The following is a 7186-nucleotide window of genomic DNA, read 5'->3' on the forward strand; positions in this document are numbered from 1 at the left end:
GCCCCTCGCGCTGCCCCTCACGCCCCGCGCGCCGGCCCCTCACGGCCGGGCTCGCCGGCAGCGCCCCCGCTCTTCCGCGCCGCCGCCACTTTCCCCCCCCCCCGAGGGGGGTCCCGCTCCTCCCCGCTGCCCGCGGAGCTCTGCGGGCTCTCTCCGGGCTCGCCCCTTCCGTCCCTCCCGGTGTGTGCCCGGTCAGAGTCGCCCGCGCCGCCCCCGCGCCCCGCCGGCCGCCGCCGCCGCCGCCATCTTCGCCGCGCGTGCTGAGCTGAGGGCCCGGCACTGGGCGGGGCGCGGGGTCGGCTCCACCCCCCGGCGCGCGTGCGCAGCGGGCCCCGAAGGGCGCCCTCTCATTGGCTGTCCGCGCCGCCTCATTTGCATGTTGCGGGACAATAACAGCGGGCGGCTCCCGGCGGCCCCCGCGAGTCCCTCACAGCGACCCCTGATCGCGGTCCCCTCACACGGGTCCCCTCGCAGCTACTGCCTCGCAGCGACCCCCGCGGGTCCGGGTCTCTCGAGCCGCCTTTTACCCGCAGTTATCCCAATTAACGTTGTCGGCCCCTGCGCCTAACCCAGATACTGCCCCTCCACGCCCTCCGCGTGTCTCGCGTGCCCCGAATAACTCGCAGGGACTGCTCCGGCCGCTCGCGCGTTCCGGGTGCCCGGGGACAGCGATGGGAGTCACGCCCCGCAAAAATGTGGGTTTGAAAGGGTGACTCGCCCTGTTGGTTTGGGGACGGAGCCAGCTCGTGAGAGGGCTGGCAGGAGAGCTTTCTGTGGAAGTGCGTGATAGATTTCTGTGGAAATCCATGGGAGTGCTGGGAGTTAAGTCCATTTTGGGTAAGGAACGTGAAATGCCAAATAAAACCCTCACGACGTGGCCATGGCATGCAGTCATCACTCAAAACCCACTAAAACTACGTTAATCGTAGGTGAGTTAACAAAAAAAGTTAATTGTAGGTGAGAGAGACAAAGCTCTCAGCTGTCCCCCTGCACAACTTCAGCTTCAATGCTATAGAGACCCAGTGGGTTCAAAAAGACCCAATTCCTTGTTCCCCACAGCTCAGTTCTCTGTGCTGCTCGTGGGTGTGCAAAAGGGCCTGTTGTCCCTTTGGAGGTTCCCAGCAGGCAGCTCTGCAAATTAATTTAATTCCTCCGTGTACACACACATCAAGAAGCTGCTGCCACTTATATAACTTAAGCGACAAACAGGAGTGTAAACACGGCAGAGGCAGGTGTGAAACCTGCACCTCGAGCTGCTGCAGTGAACGGAAGAGCCACACTCCATGGACCCAGCCCGTGGGAATGCTGCTGAAGCACCATCATTATCACACGGGAGGCATTTCGCTCCCTCTGTACCTTGACAGAGACAACACCTCTCCCCTTACACTGCTAAAGGCTTAAGCAAAGTATGAACGTTTTCCAGCTGGAGCTGAAATTGTATCCAAAGTTATTAAAAATTAATGCTCCTGTTAGAACAGGGAGAAGGAGAGTGGAGGGAGCACAAGGAGCAGCCCAGTCCCCATTTGGTGGATTAGGGAACACAGCCACATGTGCCAACGTGGTGGAGATAAGGGGTGCTGCTGCCCAGGCCTGTCAGGGTGTGAGAGCAGACAAACAAGGTAGCTCTCCTCAGTGCCTCACCCTCTGTGACTTTATCAGGAAAGGGAAGTACATATTTTCAGAGTTTTCCCCACAGAATCATTCTTTCCCTTCCCTCAGTCTCAATCTTCCTTATCCTTGTCCAGGTCCTTTCTAGGACAAGTCCAGCCTGGCCTAAGTCCTTGTTCTGCACCTCTGCCCACAGTGCCCTTTAGGCAGCTCATTGTAGTGCAAGGTGATGTGTCCCACAGCAGCTGGGCTGTGCTGCTCATTCTGGGAGCTCCCCCACACTTCTAGCTAAACCCAAGCTCTCCATGCCTCATCCCAATTCCCAGAGCTGGATGGGATGCTTTCCATGCCTCTTTGCCCACCAGCCCTGACTCACAGGGCCGAGAAACTTGGTGTGAGCTCAGGGCTGACAAACACACTTGGCAGAGCAGAACTCCATGTTTCAGGGAGGGCTCCAGAGCCAAGGCACACGGTAAGCAGTTCACACTCCTCCATCCTTGGAAATCCTTGGAAAACCTTGAAAATCCTTGGAACGGGCTCTGCAGGGAAGTGGTGGAGTCATCAGTCTGTGAAGTGTTCAAAAAACAAGGGGATGTGGCACTTTGTGATATGGTTTAGTGGCTATGGGGGTATTCAGTTGAAGGTTGGACTTGATCTTGGAGGTCTTTTTCAACCTTAGTGATTCCATCATTCTACGATTCTATCCCAGGCCGGCCACCTTGGTCTGTCCAGGCAGCCAGAAGACCTCATAATTTACATGATAATTAGTAATCTTTGCTGAATTCTTTCACACTCCTGCACACTGTACCCAGATGAGAAACTGCTCCTGGTTTTCATTCAGAGGATCACTGGGCTCCTGTGACACAAAACCCAACTATTTTTAATAAAACAGTTCAGAACTGGTTTTCCCCCCTGCTCAGTGTCAGTGTGGATCGTTCTCCCTGTAAATCCCTCCCAGCCCATGCCCTGCTGCCTCACTCCGGTGTTTTTCTTGTACCCTGAGGGTCCATGTTCTGCCAAGTGATATTTGTTTAAAATTCCCCAGTGCACAAATTTGGCACAAAAACTGGAGCAAAGGGCATCCCCCTGGTTACTGCAGCTGGGTGGAATCTTCCCACCTCAAAGTCCAAGATCTATTTACATCAGCCCATTTAAGCTGCAAAAGCAAAATGAACTCTTCCTGCCAGGCTTGCTCAGACCAACAAATGCACAAAGCAGAAGTGCTGCACAATATAATCAACTGTTGGAGGCACAAGCAGGTTTTCAGCTGGTTTTAAAACTGATTCACTTGGAGCTGACGTCAATCCTCCCTCCCAAGTATCTTAGTCCTGAGATTGGAGCATGATAAATATTACCTGTAATGCCATCTGCCCTACAGACAGCCCGGGCTCCTCACTATTTATTTAAGGGCTAATGTTGTGCTAGACCGGAACACAGTTTATTTCAGCCTGGTTTGACTTTGTTTTGACTCTAATTCCAAATGCCTGTCCACTTGAACTCTTAGAGTGATCTGTCATACGGCAAAACCAACATCAGCCTTGGAAAGATGAAGTTCAAGACAGCACAGCTGCATTAAACACAAAACTCATGTGAGAAGGACAATACCAGACTTCCCACATGGAAAAGTCAAGAGAAGATGCAGAGTCAGAAGATCACCAGCTAGAATTCCAGAATGGTTTGGGTTGGAAGGGACCTTAAAGATCATCTTGTTCCTCCCCCCACCACAGGCAGGGACACCTTCCACTATTCCAAGTTGCTCCAAGCCCCATCCAACCTGGCCTTGGACACTTCCAGGGATGGGGCAGCCACAGCCTCTCTGGGCACCTGTGCCAGGGCCTCACCACCCTCACAGACAAGAATTCCTTCCCAGTATCCCATCTAACCCTGCCCTCTGGCAGTGGGAAGCCATTCCCCCTTGTCCTGTCACTCCATGCCACATCCAAAGTCCCTCTCCAGCTCTCCTGGAGCCCCTTTAGCACTGAAAGGGGCCTGAAGGTCTCCCAAATCTCAGCTGTCCAAAAACCTGGAGAGCTGATTTATTTTCTGTACCATTTTCTCAATTCCTTTAGAACTTCACCCAAGTCACCCTATAAAATACAAAATATTGTAGTTTATTGGTGACTCTGAATTTTGGTCAGTGCTAAAATTGTTATGAATGGCATTAAGCTGAGAAGATATATTTAGATCAAGTAATGCACATCCAAAACTGTTTCCTCTTAGGATTTTCTCCTCATTTTAAAAGTCTAAGATAACAGGAATTATACCACTTCCTAGAGAAGCTCTTTTATTATATTAACTCTGCACTTTTTATCACTAAAAACTTCCTAACAAGTCTGAACACCTCATCCATCATAATTTATGAGACTGTGGTTAATAAGCTGATTCTACTCAGAGTTTAAATGTCCAAAAATAAAATTAAAACATTTAATCAAATGATACATGTCCATGGGCAGGACAAGTATTGGTGCACTGTTCTGAAAACTCTAGTGCCCTCTGTTCTGAGGAACAGCAATCATTTTAGCTGTGTAAAAGTAATTAAGTTATTTAAATCTCAAGTAATTTAAAAGGAAAGGGCTGTGGTGAAAGTTCTGTGGTTAGAAACCAAAGTTTACTGTGAATTATTACAATAACCTTGGATGAGAGAAACTGAAATATAAGTAGTGCTTTTTGCTTAGTCTTAGCATTTCATCAGACATCTGTGTTAGTTTTATTTGTGTTTATAATCAGTTACTTCCCCTGGATTTACCTGATGGGACTCAATCCTGTCACGTTTGCATTGCAAATGCTACGTTGTAATGCTTAAATGCACATCAAAATCTTGCATCTTAAATTATAATTAAAATAGTAATACAGAAAATCCCTTAAGAAGCTTTTCAATAGACAGCACCCTGCTGCATCTTCAACTGCGGCATCTTCATTTTCTAGGACCTCCCACACGAGGATCACAGTGCCCTCTTTAATTATTAATTAACTCATGTTGACAGGATAAATTAAAATCTCTGGGATGGAGAACAAGCTTTGTTTATTGATGTCCTGATCTTGTCCTACACACTTGGAGTTGCTCTTTGGAACCTGTTTCAGAAATCCAACATAAAGGTGGGTTTTGTGGGGGAGTGGTGTTCAAAAGGTTTTTCTTAGACATGGGGTTTTATCTTGCTTTTCCTCTCTCCATGACAAAGGTGGGGGGGTTGTATTTCATTTAACTTCCTTTCTGCAGGGACTTTGCATTCTGCTTGTGAGTACATATTTCTGGAGAGGCTTCATGACCCTATTGAACAATCACATCCTACAGCTGAGGAATTCAGAGTCACTCACTTAAACATCAATAAAGAGGGAGCTGAAGTGACACAGCAGCTTGTTTGACCTATTCTTCTCTTACAGCAAATACTGGACATGGGTTTTTAGGTGAACTGTTGCTCTGAGTGAAGCCCTAACACTTCTGAGAAAAGAAAAAAGGTCATGACTAAAACAGTAATTCCATCCTACTTTGCTATTGAACAGTCGCCCAGTTCTATTTCAATGGTAGATGCAGGAAGAATTAATACCTCTTTATTCATCCAGCTCCTGCCCACATTCATCCAGGGTGCAATCTGTGCTTTCACATTCCAGTAAGGCTTGCTTTTCATCTTGGAGTCTGGTCCCTTGTGCACCATCCGCTTTGCCAAGTAATTCTAGATGCAAAAAGTATGTATTAAATTCTATTTTCCCTGGTGCATTGTCAACAGCCCTTTTTTAACTGATTTTAAATGCATCAGAAATGTGTAAACTAACAAGTTTTAATATTAATTATCTCATGGCACTGCAGGGGAACAAGAAGACAGAATATAACCAATGGTGATAAATAAACCAAGCACCACTCTCCCTCCAAGCCTGTAATCTAAAATCCAAGTTTCCAACTTTGCAGGACTTGTAGGATTGCTTTTCTTTTTGTTTCCCTGCTCTGGGACAGAGGACTGGATTTTTAAAGAGCTCCAGGATTTCCTCAAATACAGGGCTATATTCCCTTGGATGGCTGCAGCCAGTCCTGCCACAGTCTCAGTGAGAAGAAAAAAGAGAATCCTAAAGTGCCATTTTTACAATTTCCTTTCAAAATGGAAGTGTCTTGAAGTCACTGTTGCTCTTTAAGCCTTAAAAAAACAACACACCCAACACTTGTAACACCATTTTGACCACCTGGCTGAAAGGAAGTGCATGGATGCTTCCAGTGGAATCCAAAAAACCTCAGGAACAGAAAAAAACAAAGAGATTGAACACACCAGTTCTTCATCCCCAAAAGGAAAGGTGAACACAGAAACTTTGGAACAAGGAACGCAGGCCGGAGACCCAGTGAGGTTATTTTGGGATGGAAGGCACACACAGCTCTGAGGTACAGTGGAGCACAGCGGATTCTCACCTTCATGTAACCATGTCCTTGGAGCAATGAGGTGTTTCCAAGGGAAGGAGGACTCCAGGGCTTTGCCACGTGACATGGAGCCGCTTCAAATCCAGGTTAGCAGCGCTTGGAGAACATCAGAGCACCCTGGTGGCCTCACTCGGAGTGAACAGGCAATGCTCTTGTGGAACTCATCACACCCCTGGGGTAAGTGGACAGTACAAAGGAGGGACATTATTTCCATTTCCAATGGATGAAACTGGAATATTAGAGCTTTTAGAGCTCAACCATCAACTCAGCACAAAATCATGTCCCCAGGTGCCACAGCGACACATTTTTGAACACCTCCAGGGATGGTGACTCCACCATTTCCCTGGACAGCCTGTTCTGATGCTGGACAACCCTTTCCATGAAGAAATATTCCCTAATATCTAATCTAAACCTCCAGCCACGGAATTGTAGAGAGTGACAAGCTTTCCCCTCAGGTAATGCAGAACATAAATTTGATGAAGTTTCATTTTAAAAATTAATTTCCTTGTTGAACTGAAGCCTGGATGTTACATCTGTAAGGTAACCCTGATCACTAGTCACTCTCTAGCCTAGTTTTTCCAATTTACTATAAAAATAGAATCATTTAGAATCATTAGAATCATTAACCATTTAGGTTAAAAAAGACCTCAAAGTTACCTCTGTATATGGCAAAATTTCTAACCAGCTTAATTAATGAATATACACTGAGCATGAAGGACCCAGGGCATTTTCAGAAGGAGAAACTTTAAAATTTCAAAAATTAGCTTAAGGAAAGATTACTAAAAACACAGTTGCAAAAAAGCGTGAAATACAGAATTTTTTATCTCACAAGGGACCATTCCGCACATTTTTTTCTTTTTTTTTAATGTGGCCTTCCAGCAGCTTTTCTCCCCAGACCTCCTTCGTGGTTCACTACACCAGAAACCTTTTCTATGGTACTGAGGGGGCAGCACCCGATCAACGCCGGTCTGGACTGTTCCTGAGGGCGCTGGGTGGCACAAGCGGCTGCCTGACACCACCACGGCGGCCATACCCAGCCAAAGCCCAGCGTGCGGCCTCTCCCCGCGCTGAGGGGCGATGGAGGAGCCCGGAGGACCCTGATAGACCCTAAGGCTCTCACCGCCGCCACCCCGCCGCCATCTTGGCCGGGGCGCGGCCCTTCCCCTCCGCCCCGCC

General features: G+C 47.9%; 1 long non-coding RNA gene across 5 annotated transcripts; it reads right to left on the reverse strand.

Moving 5' to 3' along the window:
• Positions 1–1632: 1632 nt before the first annotated feature.
• On the reverse strand, positions 1633–7175 carry LOC113951415. Of its 5 annotated transcripts, none has more exons than XR_003529140.1 (4): positions 6840–7175; positions 6002–6182; positions 5154–5279; positions 1633–2174 (listed from the first exon to the last, which is right to left on the reverse strand). It is a non-coding gene; the product is annotated as an uncharacterized LOC113951415 (long non-coding RNA). The 5 variants fall into 5 exon arrangements; XR_003529142.1 differs by lacking the exon at positions 1633–2174 and adding an exon at positions 2276–2464; XR_003529141.1 differs by lacking the exon at positions 1633–2174 and adding an exon at positions 3945–5047.
• Between the last annotated feature and the right edge of the window lie 11 nt (positions 7176–7186).

The sequence above is a fragment of the Corapipo altera genome, unplaced genomic scaffold, assembly GCF_003945725.1.
Source record: "Corapipo altera isolate COAL_440 unplaced genomic scaffold, ASM394572v1 67, whole genome shotgun sequence".
Taxonomy (NCBI): Eukaryota; Metazoa; Chordata; class Aves; order Passeriformes; family Pipridae; genus Corapipo; species Corapipo altera.